The sequence below is a fragment of the Canis lupus genome, chromosome 3 (assembly GCF_011100685.1).
Source record: "Canis lupus familiaris isolate Mischka breed German Shepherd chromosome 3, alternate assembly UU_Cfam_GSD_1.0, whole genome shotgun sequence".
Classification (NCBI taxonomy): Eukaryota; Metazoa; Chordata; class Mammalia; order Carnivora; family Canidae; genus Canis; species Canis lupus.
Genome location: NC_049224.1, coordinates 6,174,347 through 6,192,612, shown reverse-complemented (window position 1 = coordinate 6,192,612; position 18,266 = coordinate 6,174,347). Strand labels below are relative to the sequence as shown.

The following is an 18,266-nucleotide window of genomic DNA, read 5'->3' as shown; positions in this document are numbered from 1 at the left end:
GAGTAGAAGAAGATACTTGGAACCAAGACACAATGCTGGTATCCATTATCCTTGATGCAAAAACAAAGTCAGATAAGATTGTAGTAAAATGTCCAAATAAATCTATCTCCCCATAGTAACTGGGGACACGTAGCATCATTTGTATTAAGCAAAACTTTGAAAGGACCCCAGTGGTCAACAGTAATATTGTGTATATTCTTGTGATGGAATGCCATGCACTAAAGGAAGTCTTTAAACTAGATGTTAAACAACAGGTTTCAAAAATGTGAATTTGAGGGAAAGAAGTTAGGCAAAGTAACGCATGCTGTGCAATTCCATTTATCCAAAGCTTAAAAACATACAAACCACCCGGTAGTCCTGAGGAGTGTATACTTAAGTCAGAATAATAGAAAAAAATAGGAAAGCCTGAGTGGCTCAGTGGTTTAGCACCGCCTTCAGCCCAGGGCCTGATCTTGGAGACCTGGGATTGAGTACCGCGTCGGGAGCTGGCTTCTCCCTCTGCCTCTCTCTGTGTATCTCTCATGAATATATAAACAGAATGAATGAATGAATGAATAAATAAATTTAAAAAAGAAAAATAGAAATGATTACCATAAAGTAATAGAAGTTTCCTTCAAGTACAAAGTAGTGGAGAAGTTGGACTGGTAAACACGATAACCAGCATATTAGATGTGGGCAATATTAAACATTCTCAGTTGAGCCTCTACAAGCATCTGTAGTGTAAGGACTTGAGTACCCTATATTTACACCATAGTTGCTGTATTTAAATTGAAACACTTAGGTCTTTATCACACTGGTCTGTTTCTTCTGGCAAAGTTGAAGAGAGTGATTTCAAAGGCTTTGCTAATGGTTTGGATGGGCAGATACTACCCAATAGACTAAAATCTGCATTTCTGCCCCCAACTGATAGACTTCCATACTCCACATCGAGCAAAATGCTTTGCATCAATTTTTTAACTGAATGGACTGATTCTAGATTACCTTTGTGCTTGCCCAGCCAGCAAACTACTAGGGTAGCAGTTTGAAAGCTAGTTGAAAAGCAGAATAAAAGAACTGCAAAAATGATCTCACACACACACACACACACAAAAAAAAAACCCACCAGCTAGAACCAAAGATAGGTTAGTTTTCTTTGAGCACCCTTAGAGGTATACATACATTATTTTTTATTCAAATAGATAGACTCAAATTCCTGTATTTCCTCGTATTTTCATTCTCGTCTGTCTCCTTGATTCTGCATTTTGCTTTGCCCTTATGGTCAGCAGAGAAAGCACCCATGCTTTGTTTCAAGGGGATTCTTGCCTTGTGTCTAGGGAAGACAGAGACCTTGTTCAGCAGTAAGCTGAGGTCTGCTTCAGAAGGTTCCATGAGGCATTCTCGTTATTACTGTTTTCTGTCCTGATCAAAATGTTAACGTTACTTAAGGATTCTAGACAGTTGTGATTTGTAAAGTCAATCTCTGGATTTTATCATTTAATACCATAAAGAATAGTATTGAGTGTGTGATATAAGTTCCCAAGATTTTATCCATGATTGGAGGTTAAGGTTGAGATATGTCCAAGAACTCTGTCAATCATCCTTTTATTCATGTGTTATCCATCCGTTCATCTGCTCATCCCTCATCTACCACTGTACTATCCTACACAACCACCCCACCTTCAGATTTTGTGATTTTCCTTTAAAATGATTTCCAGCAACTCTTTCTTGGTCCCCAAAGTTAAATTGTCAGAGGCCTCATGTTTTTGGGTAACCTAAGATAAAACTTGGTTATTTCAGTACTAGTGTGAAAGGATAGCAATCTCAATAGCTGTACTCATGAGACGTTCCTTCAACAGGTTGCCTTGACACCATTGAGTTCTAATAGACTACTCTCCTAATAAATCGACACAGAGGTAAAATTTCCCCAAAGAAATCTGCTCCAGTGAGGATTCAGGTCAAAAGCCTGTTCTCTGGATCTGAGGTTTTGAAATTGGTAGACAATCAGAAATGTGTAATAGAATGGAGACAGTCCCTCAAGCAAATTGATGCTAAGAGGTAAAAAGGAGATGCTTGGTCTGTTACGGAATAAATAAACATGAATTCAAGTTCCAGTTTTGTCTATAATTAGTTGTTTTTCAATAAAACTATGAGGATAGTATCGAACCCATAATGCAAAGACAAGCCTGTACAAGTTGACATTTACGCCTCCTTCAGGCTCTAAGATTTTCTTAGGTCTAGTGTTAGGAAACGGCCATTTACATATGTTGATGGAACTAATTTCCCCTTAATCAGGCCTAAAGCTGAGCAGATGCTATTTCTTCTTTTCATCTCCTTTTCTCCAATGAAAGCATATAATTCTGCAGTGAAACTAAACTGGAAAAAATGTGGATTTACTACTTCATAGTCCACAGTTGACCTTGTGACATACTTAAAATTGCTTTCTCTGAAAGCACAGAGGCTGCATAGACTAGGAAGGGGGTCAGCTTTCGTAAATCTAGCTCTTTATGTGAAGATTTTTGTGCTTTAACAAACTTCTCCTTTAATTTTTTAAGAGTCATGTTTTACCAGAATCAGGCTTATAGATAAGTTTATATATAGTATGTAAAATTGTATATGGATTGTTTGTCATCTTTTTTCCGGAGCAGTAATCACAGCATTTGTAATCATACTGCAAGAATTTCAAAAGCTCTAGAAGTACCTTACCATAGATTTATATTCATGAATCTCAATCCTTACTAATTAGAGTGTAAAAAGATGTTTATGCATTTTCTAAACATTTCGAAGCACTTCATTCTATATTGCACCTTTGTTAAAAATTTAAGACAAACTACTAAATTTAAACTGCTGACTTTTCACAAATCATGGAATTTTAAAAAGATATTTATTAGAGAGAGAGAGAATATCTCAAGACAACTCCCTGCTGAGTGCAGAGTCCAATGTGGGGCTCAATCCCATGACCCTGAGATCATGGCCCGAGCTAAACTCACAAGTCAGATGCTTAACCGACTGACCCACCCAGACCCAAAATTTATGGAATCTTATCATAGGTTAATATCATCATTCTATTAACTCATTAAGTATATCCATTAGTATTTCATAAAATTTCATGTAAATTAGATAAAAATTGCAAGTACAGCTAAGAATGTATTTGTGATCTTTATGAGATGATTCACCATCGTGTACCATGGTCCCTATTATGATTTTTTTTTCCTGTTTCCTGGTCTCTCAACATAAGCTCATCTTTATTTTAGAGAAAATAAAACAGTTCCTCCAGGTTCTACCCCCACCAAGTGTCCAGCCACTGTGTTTGGACCACAGGTACCTGCCTATCCTGTGGATAGCTGAGATCTAGAACCTTTAGGGTTCTTCCGCAACATGTGACACATAAGCCTTCCCTAGGAGGTTCGTACAGGAATCTACCATAAAATGTTTCTGGGGAATTTGGGACCAAATTAAACTGGCTGTTTCAATTTCAACCTGATAAATATTCTTCCAGTTGCGCACTTCAGGCATTATCTGAGGTTCTTTATTACGACATTCCTCATTGGGTGAAATGCCAGAGTCTAATGTGGCTCTGTTAACAGCATTAACTGTTTTGTTGAGACCATTTCCATTCCTCCCATCTACCTTAAAAAGAAACAGTTGGAAGTAGAGGATTTTTCTCACCGTACACACAGCACAATTCAAAGCGATCTACCCAGATGGTCATCTCCTTTGGAATTCCCAGGTGAAAAACTTACAATTCACCTTCAACACAAGCCCTTCCTAGGATGGGGCCTTTGTTTTCATTACTGTTTATGCTGAGACACCTGAAGACTTGCCCATTAGAAGGGCAATCAGCGTGCCAGGAACTCCTGTATGTTTCAAACAAGATAGTCATCAGCTGTTCTGCAAAATCTACTGACTCAACTTCTCATGTTTTTTCACTAATCTTGTGACAAAGAAGACTGTTGTTACAATTCTCTCTCTCACGATTCAAGTAAATTGTAAGAGTAGATCATTAAAACCTAACTTTATCCTCAACAAAAAGTGGAAAGACCAACCATACCTAAGTTTCTGTCACCCACACCTTTGTATCCTTTAAAAACAATTACCAACGAGTGGCCCAGAAATTTAGGATCTTAATTTCAAAACCATTTCTAATAATTTGTTTATATATGTGGTACAATACATCATTTTTCAAAAATTCGTACTTTTGAAAGCAATCAACCTTCATCTGTCTCCATGTGCCAATGTATCTTTCTTTGAAGCTATAGCTGTTGTAGGGTCTATAAAAGCAACACGGGGGATCCCTGGGAGACTCAGCGGTTTAGCGCCTGCCTTTGGCCCAGGGCCTGATCCTGGAGACCCGAGATCGAGTCCCGCATCGGGCTCCCGGCATGGAGCTTGCTTCTCCCTCTGTGTCTTTGCTTCTCTCTCTGTCTCTCATGAATAAATAAATAAACATCTTTAAAAAAAAAAAAAAGCAACACAGTCACACAAAGGCACATAAAGCTATTATCTCCTGATTTATATTCAGTTATTTCAAGTTTCAAAAATTTCTCAGGTCACAATTTTTGTATCATTTGCTGTATGTGTAAAAGTAACTTTAGGATAAACTCCCAGAAATGGAATAAGAGAGACCAAGAGCATATTTTAAATTGTCAACAGTATTTTCACATTGACTCAACTAAGGTTTCCGTCAATTCACATTACGTAATAAATATATCTACAGACATACAATGTTTTATTCATTCATTTTATTCAAAAATGTATTAAACTTACTTTTGTAGTTCAGAAGTCCAACTGGGGCCTCAAACAAGAAAGTCAAGGTGTCAGCAGCGCAGCCCTCCTTTCAAGGTCTTCAGGGCGTAATCTGTTTCCCTGCCCTTTCCAGCTTCTAGATGATGCCCACATTCACAGCCGCCTTCTTCATCTTCAGTAACAGCAACGCCAGACCTCACCACGCTTCTCTTCCCTAGTCACATCTTCCTTCAACTCATAGTTTTGCCTCCCTCTCCTACTGATAGGTGCTCTTCCAATTAAATTATTTCATCTGGATTATTTTGGATAATCTGCCTATTTTAAGGTCAGCTGAGTAGCAGCTTCAATTCAATCTTAATTTCTCCTACTTTAAGGTCAGCTGAGTAGCGACTTTGATTTAATCCTCATTTTCCTTTGTCATAAAACTAAATATAGTCACAGGTTCTAAGGACATCTTCGTCATAGGGGACATTATTCTACTTACCACATATATAACAGCTTTATCTTATTTTTTAATATCTTATCTTGTTATTCTTAGAAAATCTCATTTTTGACTGGATTCCTACTGAAACGTAGAAACTCCCAGGAGGGTAACCTCTGTATCTTGGCAATCTGTTCTTGGCATTTTTCTTTGGCCTCCTTCATTCTCTTCCCCAAAAGTTTAGCATTTTCTGCCACCCCTTACTTATTTTTCTTGATACACTGTTTCTTCAAAGTAACACACCCACATTTGTTGCACGGCAGGTGGAATAACAAGGCGCTCATCACTTTGGTCCTTGGCTTCCTGCCCTTGCTTATGGGCTTTTCCAAACATAGTGGTGAATGACATCTTCTTTAGAGAGATTGAAAATCTTATGGATTCTGCTATCTCTTTTGGGCCCCAGGAGAGGATCATGGGGAGTATCAATAAGTCTAGGAATATCGTGCTCTCCTTTTTTTTATTTTACAATGACCAAGTTCAGAACACTCAGATTAGCATCTTCAATGCAAACCCAAACCCAATTGTGTTTTCTTCTCCAGTTGTTAGTCTATAACAGGAATGACCCTTGCCCAGTAGAAGGCAGACAACCATGGATGAAGACACCTTACTTCATGGGGAAGCCTTGTCTGTAATTTCACCACCAATTCCAACCCACAAAACCCATCCCTTCTTCACCTAGAATATCAGCAGCAACTTCTTTGACCATACTTCTCATAAAAGGTACAGAATATGCATTCATCACATACTTCAGTGAGTTTCCAGCAGCCAGTAGTTGGGAAAATGTTGTTCAGCTTCTCCCTTGAAGCACCTGACCACCTCCGAGGCACCACAAAAAAGAACTCCAGTTCTCTTATTTTGAATGGGACTGATCGCCACATTTTAAAGAAATATTTTGACTCATATAGTGAAAAAACAATGCCCCATATATTTATTGTGTTTTATGTTGAATGTTACATAAAGGTAGAAGTATAATATTCACTAAAAAAGTAAAAATCCTTCAAGAGCCTTGGAGGTATCTTTCATCTGATCTTAAAATGAGACACTTGACAAAAGATTTTAATAAAAATGTCTTGAATATGTTACTTATTCAAATGTCGACTGTGATGAGTCATTCTGGTACATTTTCTTTCATGTTTATTCAAAATAACTCATTTTACCTAATCATTTATTAGCTTTTCAAAGTTGCCTTAAGTCTCTAAAGAAAAAAATTCTCTGCTGTTGTTCTCCCAAAGACCTGGTAAAGGAAAATTCAGCTTCAGCTGGACTATATAAGATTCAGTTCATTTCCTCCATTCCAGCTTTCAGTGGGTACAATTCCTTGAATGAGGAGCAGCTGAAGATAACAGCCATCCTTCCAGGGAGCTTTAACATTTGCTTTCAAATAAGCCATCTGAGAGTGAATTCAAATGCAAAAATGAAACATTTTGAAGATAATATATTGACTATTTGTATTATCTGTATTTTAGTAATATATCAGAATGTTAATATACTAGCAACCGGTAATACGGTTTATGTTAGGTTCATACTTGATACATATGAAAGGTTCATTTATAAATTAATATATATGTATATATATAAATTAAATTAAAATTCATCTATATTTTCTATAAACTACAAGTCTACAACAGGTCCAATAAAAAACATTATTACTTTTTGTGATGGAATTTTTAGGGGGAAAAAGATATGTATTAGCATCAGCTTGGAGAATACAAATGTATGACCATTTTATAGCTTGTTATGAAAACAAAACAAAACAAATAAAAATATGGTGTGTGGTAATAAGGCCACAGTTGATACTTGTGAGTACTTATGTACCTTATATTCTGTGTAGTTTTTTCTATAACTTATTATAAACCTGAAAAAATGAATACACACTTTGTAATGTATAATGTCCTGATTAATCTAACAGTTTTAAATAAGAGTAAAACATCTCCTTAGTTATTGGACTGATAACTTTCTGTTCCCTTTATTTTGATTTCTAATAACGTGTCACATATTTAGTGGATAGCAAATTGAGGAGAATCTTTTACAGGCAAAATAAATGTTTTTCTTCTTGTGCTATAGGCAAAATATTTCCCTTTGATTTATAATTCTAATAAAAAATTGCAATGCTCTGGTATTATAATAAGTAGAATCTAAAGTCACATTATTGAATACAGTCATAAAAAGGGACTAGCAGTATTATGGTTTTATATTAAGTAGTAGTAATTTTGTCCACTTCAGTTTACCAATTTTGACTGGTTTCAGTTTCTTTGACTAAAAACATTATAGTTTAGGTGTATTTTCTTTTTTTTTCTGACAGAAAACTAAGGTTTTAAAACAAAAATGATAATAAACTTGATAATTTCACTGAGTCTTTGGTTCATGTGAAGTTGCATTAATTCAGACAATCTGAAACTAGTGTGTATATTTTAAGATTAACAAGGTGAATAGTTCCAGAAAGAGAGTTAAGAGGTAAAGTCTACTTATAAAACCATGTGAAAAAAGCTTGATTATGTACTCTAATATCTGTCAACTTTTTTGCTACTAACTTTATCAATTTTCATAATAAACTAATTCTATATTCACTTACAATTAATTATTTTTATAATACAAAGAGGTGAACTTTCAAACATCTGATCTGCAACACTAAGTACAAAGATCACAAAGACATTGAATTGCTATTATCGTGTCCTTGCAAGATGTATTTAAAATACTGGCAAACTCTAAAGTGAGATGACAGACAGTACACATGTAGCACGTGGCATTTTCAATTAGGATTTTAATTATGCTTTGTGAAATCCAGTGATACTTTTTTTATTTCTTAAAATAAATGAGGTAAATCTCATCAGAATTATTTACTCCTATGGATACCAATTTATATGATAAACCACTTTGTTCTACAACTGCATTACAAAAACCCAATTGTCTCATGCTGTTCATGGAAGTCAGTAATAGGACACAGACTGTGATGCTATTAAAGCAATTCAATAACAGAATATTAGAATGTCTACTAAAACATCACAAATGAGTACCGGAATTTTATATAATGCTAGTAGAATGTTATAACATTTCAGTGTTTCCTTTTGTTTTACAATTTAGGCAATAATATTACTGATGTAATTATGTTTCATATCCGTATAATCCAAGTTTAACCCCAAATCATAGTATTACATTTATCATATTGAAATGAATTTTTTCCTATTCTAGAAATGGCTTGATACTTCTGCATGATTTTCAAAGTGTAAAAGTTTTAAATTTGCATTTATTACATCTTGACAAGCTAAGGACTAAGTATTAAACCTTAGAAAATTTTGTTAATTTCAAAATATATCAAAATCCAGAGCATCAATTTTGTTTTTATTGTTAAAAACTTAGGTAGAGCAATACTGTCTGAAAGTGACGCTATTACTGTCCATGGCCATGAAAATTTTCCCTTTGAAAACAAGTTATTTATCATCTCACTTATCAGTAAATTCTCATTGATTTTTCATCCAGTTCAGCACCAGTTAAAGTCATTTAATCACAATACAGATTTTTCTGATTTTAAATGTGGAGAAATTGGACCCTTAATATTCAATAATTTTTCAAAAATCAAACTCAGTTACTGAACCTATAGTAAAGATTAAATTCTAAACTATTGCTTAGTCATTCAGACAAAACTATTTCTTTCTGATGGTGCAGAAATATTTTTGTGATGCTTAGATTATGAGATATTATCAGGTGTAAGGATTTTGGTGTTGATCAAACTCATGTCAAAATCATGGATTGTGGGGAAAGTATGGAAAACTTAATAATTGTGTCAGGGAGGTTAGGGGGTGGGAGTATCCTAAGAACAATAAGAATAATTTTGAAAAATACCCAAATATGTATAAATGAGCTACCATGTATTGTGAACACACCCCATTCCATTGGAAGGAGATAATGAAGTTTAGCTCAACAGGCAATGTTGAAAATTGTCGCTTTTGGAATCCACAATCTTCTCCATAACAATATCCTTTGGTACTTTTGAACACTATCAGCACTTTTCCCCTGATAAAATTCATGGGCAACTGGACAGACAAGCTTCTGAAAATAGACTGGGATGGTTGTCATAATACTAATAAAAGCTGAATGAAACTTAAAACTCTCTCATAAGCCCAGATGGACTAAGGTTCTATTAGAATACTTGCTGTTTCTGTAGTTAGCTCAGTCTAGGCTGCTAGCTTCCTTCCACAGAAACACCATGTCAGTGTGACATGCCCTGTGGCAATGTAAGGTTTCTCTGGAAATGAAGTGTTTACCGATGAATCTTTTGGACTTTTCAAAAATAAATATGTGGAGTTATCCAGTGTGATTTTTATCACTCAAAAAATACTCAAGAAATTTCCTTTCACATGGCCGTATCTATAGCTTGCTTGCCTCCTCCTCTCCCGGACAACATGTTTCCAGCGCTTAGAAAAAGTAATGTTTCTTTTTTTTTTTATAATAAATTTATTTTTTATTGGTGTTCAATTTGCCAACATACAGAATAACACCCAATAATGTTTCTGCTTAGCTTTGACCATGAACCAGAGCAATCTAAACCACACTCACACAGTTTAGCGGGTTTTTGGTTTTTTGTTTTGTTTTGTTTTTTGTTTTTATGGTTTGTTTTGTTTTGCATGCAGGACTATGTCTAGAAGCCTAGGCTAAGTTTTCTATTCTGTATGCATAATGATAAATCTGCACTCCTCCTGGGGGCCATTTTCACAGCTTCCTCTCCCATAATTAAATGACCACCAGTAAGCATATTGCCCATGGAATTTAGAGAATCGAAACATTTTTCTTAATACTCCTTTTAGCAAAAATGATTTTAACATCTTGCTTCTATTTTCTTAAACATTTTAAATAAATTTACCACTGATTAAGGCAAAGGTTATTTCTTAGCACTTTAATCCTCTTTACATAGTTAATTAGCAGCGAGTGATTCTGTTTTCTCGTAAATTTGTTGGAGTATAAAGCTCTGGGTGTGTGTCTTAAATATATGTGTTTTGGTCATGAAATATACAGCATTCACAAAATAAGTGTCTTTCCTGTTAACCGTTTTTTAATTTGAAAAATGGTCTAAACTAGTTTACTAATCTGAAATACATTTTAAGAATTAAATGATTATATTGTATATTTTTAATGTTACAGCATGTGAAGAAATCACATCTTGCAACAAAATGGAAATTATATTTTCCATGTTCTGTCTTGCAAAAATTTTTTCTTTATGTTTCTAGAGATCTTGTACAGAATCACATGTGATGGAGCTAAGAAATACTGTGAGATACCTATTGCATAAATGGAAGCCTTTGTCTCTGACACTTTGGGAGGGATAAGATATTCAGACTAATTTAAACTAAAAACTAAGTTGAGTAATGACAGGAGAAAATGAATGGGGTGTCCTGAGGAGATTTTACAAATTTTTTTTTTATGAGAAAATCACATAAGATGTAGAGAAAGTCAGATACTTGGCATGGTAAAAGTTTTTTTGATGTTGTGCTTAATTGCAAACATGGATTCTTCCAAGGGAATCAAATAAATGCTGTTGTTCATCATTTAGAACAAGAGAAACCAATAAAAAATAGGCCTTGGTAAAGAAATCTCACTTCTCAGGAAAGAGGCAGGTTTGACTTAAGGAAGGACTTAACATTTAACTTACTAATGTTTGCATAATATCCCTTGTGTTCTAACTTTTCTAATGAAATAGAATAAAATAAAGATCTCATTAGATCACAAAGAAGAAATCATTCTCTTTAGATTTAGAATAGAGGCAGTAGAGGGATTGGGGCAAAACTTGGGCCTCCTAGAAGTTATCATGTGTATTTTACCTCATAAAGCAGATAATATATCAAGGGTACACCTTGATAATTCTATACTCTTATCTCTGCAACTTAAGAAATTAATATCTAAGAAACAAAGAAGTATATGATCTGACTTTGCCAAGTTCAGATATAAATCTGTGATTTTTCATATGATCTTATCACTAAGTAGATCTTATTAAAAAATCCCTAGAATAAATGTACTAATTTAATTCCCATTTCTAGAAAATAAGTTTGGAGTATCTTAGTGTACTTTATTAAGAGAGTCTAGTGAATCATGATGAAAGACTTGGAACAACACCTTTTCTTTTTCTTGTGTAGACCTTTTATATTTAAAGACCTTCTAATTTTAAACAGTTAAATTTTGAGACGTATGTTACATATACACTTTTCTCTCCTATTTCCAATATTATTTTTTAAATGTGATTTTCTCAATTATTTTCTACACAATTTAACATGTTCACAACCCTACTGCCATATTTTAATAGGGTTCATCAAGCCTTGGTTCAAGCTTTGTTGGGCAATGGCAAAGTATATACCATAAAGTAAAGATAAGGCCATCTTCAAAGGTATTTTTATATATCCCAAAGAGCAATATTGTAGACATAACTGGGAAGGAAAATCTATGCATACTTGCACAGTTTCATTTTCTTAAGATCATTTTAAAATCATCCCAGCAATATCTTTTTTTTTCTGGAAATCTTGTAAAATGCTTTTATTGGAGAATCTATGGGTTCTCTGCTGTCTTTATGAAGCAAAGGAGAACTGCTTCTTCTTTTTTTTTTTTTTTTTTTTTTTTTATGTGGCATTCTGCTCACCTCTTAAAAGAAACAGAAAGAAAAGTGTTCATTTTGAGTGTGACTTTTTAGTTGCTACTCTACTTTCTTCACTTTCTCCTAAATCACTAAAAGGTTGGAAAATAGTAGGAAATTTCAGAATTGCAAGGGCACATGAATCAAGTCTTCAAACTTAATGGTGAAATAGTATTGTGTATGAATCTAGGAGCTCTGATGAAGGGTTATTTTCAGTAAATGTTGAAAGGTTGACAGTAGTTGCTTTGTAGATGTGGAAAAAAACATGTTGATACCAATCATACAAAATTGCTCTTTAATGGTAAGAATTTTTTAAAAAGAAAGAGTTTCTTTGGAGTACTGATTTTAAGCTGGGGAATACAATTCCTGGAAACTTCCTACAAAGTTATAATTGACTCAAATTAAAAATGTCAGGAAAAAGAATAAAGTAATATAAAATTAGTTCTCCTGCTCCTTATTGTATATTATTCTCTCTTACTCTATTTTGCTTCTTTTTTTTTTAAGATTTTATTTTTGTTTATTCATGAGAAACACAGAAAGGAGAGAGAGAGAGGCAGAGACACAGGCAGAGGGAGAAGCAGGCTCCATGCAGGGAGCATGACTGACATGGGACTCGATCCCGGATCCTCAGGATCACCCCCGGACTGAAGGCGGCGCTAAACCACTGAGCCACCCGGGCTGCCCTTTATTTTGCTTCTATGATAAAAATAATATTTGGAGAATTAAGTACCTGAGCATCAGTCTATGTTTATATACTTTTGAGCATGTTGCCTCTAGTCTGATTGACAAACCAATCTCAAGATATAAATTTGGTAAGATTAGGATGCCAAAAAGACCATTTTCAGAAAAGAAAGCATTAAAAGCTTTATTATTTTCAGGAAAAAATAGATGGATTTTTATCTGAATTCTATATTCCTTAAGAGATTAGAATGAATTAATTCACAGGAAGAAGTAACACTGGCTTATTCGATAATGATCCATCAGTGGTTCCAACATTGCATGGTCTGGGTATTTCTATTTTCTTTCCACCTTCACACAAAGCAAGGCTTTGGGGATCATATGAAGCAGTCAGAGATGGGAATAGAAAAAGAAAAAGTAGGGCACAAAAAATAAAGGAGCAGTCATATGGAATCCAAAAGTATTGTCTTCAAGGCCTACTCTAATGTCTACTACATCAGATGCTTGAAATAAACCTGTTCGAATCCATATTTTTTCCTTTACCCTCATATTACTCATAACATATTTATTCATGTATCAAACTTTGTATTATACTTAGTTTTTAAAATCTTTTAATACATCTTCCTCTTGCAGGTAAATAATTTATGCTGAAGCAAATTGTATTCTATTATTTTTTTAAAAAAGTATATTGAATTAAACATGAAGGTTCTCTTTAGCCTTTCCATTTTTAACATTTAAAAAATTATTCTATTTAAAAAATTATTGCTGAGGAAATTATAGCTGATAATTGTGCATTTATCCTTCTTTAAACACCTAGCATAATATAAATACAGGTAATTTAGGTTTGATGTTTACGAAATCAACTGAATTAAGCAGTGATATAGGAAATTTACATTATAGGGCAACTATATCTAACCACATGCTAGCATTCTGAGTATGACTGCTGTAATTAATAGAGTTAACAAAGAAGGAATTCTAAATAAATATAAATAATATGTTTAAGAGAATAAAGAAGTGTGAAGAAGTGTTGGTATATAACTGGAATACTCAAAGTCCTCACTTTTGATGACAAAGGTAGTAACTGAAATATGTGTATGTCGAGATCATGTTCTTGCTCTGCATGGTTCCACTGACTAGAGAGCTATGCAAAGGAAGGACAAATTCCAGTAGCAAGAGTTTCCGTTACCAATACTGTCTAAAATGAGGAATGTCTGCATATAAAGAAATTCAAATGGAAATTCTAAAATTGAACAGTGTAATACATAAGATTAAGAACTCAACTGATGGGTAAGAAAATAGAACAGACCACCAATGGGAAAACTGAAATGGAAAGCAAGTAGATAGAAAAAATAAAAGCTGAAGCAGAGGCAGAAAAGAGTAGAATATCTAGAAAAGAAAACAAGAGACATGTAGAACAGAATTAAAGGTCTACCATATGTTCCACTGGGATCACAGGAAAAGATGAAAGGGAATTGAGAAGAATAATATCAGAATAGTTAATGTCTGAGGTGTTTCCAAAATAGATGAACAATGGCAAGAAGCTCTGTGGATCCCAACATTCAAGAAGTTCTGGATCCCAATACAGATTGACATAAAGAAGACCACATGCAGGCGTGTCTAAAAGAATATTTCTTACAAGAGTATTTTACATTCTTAAAATATTGAAGTCCTCAAAATGCTTTCCTTGTGAATGTTTAGTGTTTTAGAAAATAAGACAAATAAAAAAAAAAAAAAAAGAAAATAAGACAAATATTCAAAATAGGCACTTAATTCATTTTTAAAATACCCTGACTATATCCATTTAATGTAACATAACATATATTTTCAAAACCTATCTTTTCCAAAACAAAATATAATTAATGCTATAAGTAACTCCCTCACGTTTTTGCAAATACCTTTCGTATCTGCTTTACTAGAAGATAGCTGGATTATCACATCTGCTTCCCAAGTCAGTCTGTTATAATATGTTTTTTTGTTAGAAGACCATAAAGAAAATCTGGGCTCCAAAGATTATGTAGTAAGAAAATGGAGGAGAAATGGAAAGGATAAAACTTTTAGATAACTGCGGATAATTTTCTTTGATATATACACAAAAAACTGACAAGCAGTAAGTTTTATAAAGATAGTCGTAATATGGAAAATGAAAGACTATCACCAGCTTTTTGAATTCTGTTACATTCAAATCCATTGACTCAGCTTGGACTTGTTTTTTTTCAACTTTCACTCTGATTTAATTTTATACCCATATGTTCATCTTGTAACATCAAGCATTGATCACTTTGGAATAATTGCCAAAAACCAAAGACAAACAGAAAATCTTGAAAACAGAAAAAAAACCTTCATTGGAGAAACACTATGGAAAAAGCCAGCAAATGGTGGATTGATATCTTCAAAGTGTTGAAAGAAAATATCAATCACATTCGTCATCAGATAAAAACACAGGAAAAAAAAAAAAAAGGAAGATAAAAACACGGAAGTCCATGAAGGATTTGCCAGAACATTATAAGGCTTAAATATATGGGTAAATTTAAATAAATACTGTTTAAAATAATAGTAATGTTCTGTATGGTCTCAACTATATGGAAATTAAAATGCATTATAGGAATGAAACAAAAAGAATAAACTGAGCCCACAGAGGGAAAATGTTTTAAATTTCTAGTATTGCTGGAGAGAGGCAAAATACATTCTTCCATGGCATATTCATTACTCTCAAAATCTGTACTACTGTCATAAGTATGCAAGTATGTATATATAACCTCTAAGTTAACAACTAAAATAAATTGGAAACACATAAGGGAAGTAAATAAAAACCATCAATTGATTCCAAAGAAAGGAAGAAAAAATAATCTTGGGACACTATGGGACACTATGTCTAATGAAAAATCAATGTAAATACAAATGTAAATAGATTAAATAGTCCAACGTTTTAGATATGAATTTGAGCCTATAGGTGGTCTATCAAATAAATGATGACATTTATTTTGAATCTTATTATTTTTTCTTCAAAAGTAGGACTTATTCATTATTTCACTCCTTCCTCTTTACACATTTTTATGCACATCAGGAATATATAAAATATTTAGAAACAAAAATTAATACAGTTAAAATGCTATGTTAGGTAGTTGGAGAAATAATGCATATACAAAAATAACTACGATAATACAAGACACAATGTGCTAGAAGCAGTAAACATTGCATCAGTGTTTTTTCAACATATAGTTTGAGACCAATGGCATCCTACACAAAAAAATGCTGGTGAAGTTAAAAGTATGATCTTGCCTTGAGCCAGGTTCACTTTTTTGCAACAAATGTTTAGGACAGTTTGGAAGCTGAAATTTTTATTGCTATAAATATCTTTAAGTTAACTAATGAACCAATGAATTAGTGTTTGTTTCAGGAGAGACTCAAATTCTACTGCAAAGTCTAATCGTGTACTTTAAGGCAGCTCTTTACTTTTGCTACATTTTCACGTTTCTTTATTGTGATTTTGGTAGCCAACCCCCTCTTCATCCTGATTATCTTATCGTCCTCTGGAACTAAATCTGAAATGACATATGGTCAGTCGAATTTTCAATTTCAGTTGCAAAGTTGCTCACAGGAACTTTAGAAAAACCACATGAATCTTTCAGAGCAAATTAGAGTCAAGAAAAGCTTCACCAACACTGCTGCTAGTAAAAAGTCACTTATAAAGATATCTCACTGCCATCATGGCATATATACAAGCTAAAGGAGCTCCCAGGACTAAATAATACTTTATTAAATTGCCCTCACATCTGATAGTATAAATAAACTATGTTCAGTTAATTAATTTTAGAATGTCTTTACTTTGGTAATTACTAATAAAAAGCCAATATTTACCATGCACTCTATGTTAAGAAACAATTTTTGACATTATCATATTTATTTTTATGCCATGGTAAGAAAGGTATCCCTGTTATCATCATTTTATAGGTGACATAACTAGGCCTGAAACACGATTAACAGATAATGTAAGTTCCCTGATATTTAGCTGGAGTAAAAACTCAAGCCTAGACAATTTGAGTCCATGGTGAAAGTGATTTTTCTGTCAATTAATTAAATTATGAAGAATAACATATATGTGAACCAGAAAATAGTATCAGAAGTTAACAAATCATCATGTCTTAATGATGTGAAGAATGTGATATATCTAAAAGGAAAACCAAATTGTTACTCAACAAGCACTACAGAATTCAGTTACATAGAAAAACTAACAAGACTGAAAACACATGAAATTTCATTTCTCAATAAAAAGCAAGGAAATAAACATATGGCTACCTCTTACATAAGTACTTATTCTCTGGATCACTAGTGTTGAAGGGTACAGCTTTTGATAAGACCCTACTTGAGCAGGCAATACATTTGTCAGGTTCAGAATAAAAAGGAAAAAAGAAAAGAAAGAAATTCCAGGAAGTAAGTCCAAGGATAAAAAGAATCCTCTTACTGCAGTTCAATCAATGAAAACCCTAGTGTAAAGTAAGAGAGATGTGCACAGAGAGATGTAGGGAAGGGGGTCTAGGAGTTAGTGACTACAGCACAGATTCAGGTGCAATGGTAGGCAGTTCTGGCATAGCTAATACTCATGAAAATCAGGAAAATCATGATAAAAGTAACTGCTCTCATGATGGGTACCTATCATCAAACCCAATTTAATACAGTGTTAAGAATATAGGTTCTTTAGTTGGGAAGGCCAAAGTTTGAATAAAGCTCTGACATTATTTCTACAACACTGTCACTCAACTTTCTCTGCCTCACCTTTTTAATGCTTGAAAGAATCAACCCAGCCAAAGTACTCAGGTGACTTAGCCTCACAGAGAAAAGCAAGGCTGCAAATATTTGCAAGTAATTCAGTCTTCAAGACCTCAGCCTAACATAAAAGGAAGAAAGCTTGAGTAATCATTTTTAAATTTAGCCTGTAGGATTATCTTTGTGTTAGGAGTCATGCGGTGCGCTGCAGAAGTAGGCCAACATGTAACAAAAAGTCAGAAAGCTCATTTTCTAGACTTTCACTTCCAGTCAATTTCTCTGAATCACTGAAGAAATAGTAACCTAGCCTTTACTTTTGCCTCTCCAAGAATCCCTGTTTTTCTCCTTTTTCCTTTTTTCCTACTTCAGAGAGCAGTAGGACAATCATTTTTTATCTACTCTCTGTGATTTCTGTGTCTGCAAACAACAGCAGAGGCGGCATTGATTTGGTTCCATCTCAAACTAGAAAATGTACCCTTTGTATGATCAAATACACTAAAAAGAGTAAGATATTCACAGCGATTCCTGTTCTCTCCCCTCTTCCTCCTCCTTCAGTGGTTCCGCTGCCTTGACTCTAAATGATTCATGCAGACAAAAAACTATCATAAAGTTCAGATAATTTGGAGATTATGGAATCTAAAATCTTTCATATTTTTTTAAGATTTTATTTATTTATTCATGAAAGACAGCAGAGAGAGAGGAGAGATATAGGCAGAGGAAGCAGGACTTGATTCCAGGACTCTGGGATCATGACCTGAGCCAAAGGCAGACACTCAACTGCTGAGCCATCCAGGTGTCCTAAATGTTTCATATTTTAAAAGAGACTAAAAATGTAGCCCTCAAGGATTAAGCACCTACAGTGTGTGTATGATAAGTAATAAATTAAGATCAAAGCTACTGAGCGGGAAGTCTATAGATGGGTCTCCTGAGTTTTAGGTAGTAACTGTTCCATTTGCCCTAGTATATCTCAGTTACTGATAATATAAATATAGCACCATAAAATAA

At 33.9% G+C, this 18,266-nt stretch overlaps 1 long non-coding RNA gene and 1 pseudogene across 1 annotated transcript in view; both read right to left on the bottom strand.

Annotated features, from left to right (window-relative positions):
- Positions 1-3,336: 3,336 nt before the first annotated feature.
- LOC100685550 lies at positions 3,337-4,155 on the bottom strand (annotated as a pseudogene).
- Positions 4,156-4,798: 643 nt separating this feature from the next.
- LOC111095090 overlaps positions 4,799-18,266 on the bottom strand; it is a 29,383-nt gene continuing 15,915 nt past the window's right edge. The window contains exon 3 of the long non-coding RNA XR_005356589.1: positions 4,799-6,593. This is a non-coding gene — a long non-coding RNA (uncharacterized LOC111095090). The remainder of the gene's footprint in view (positions 6,594-18,266) is intronic.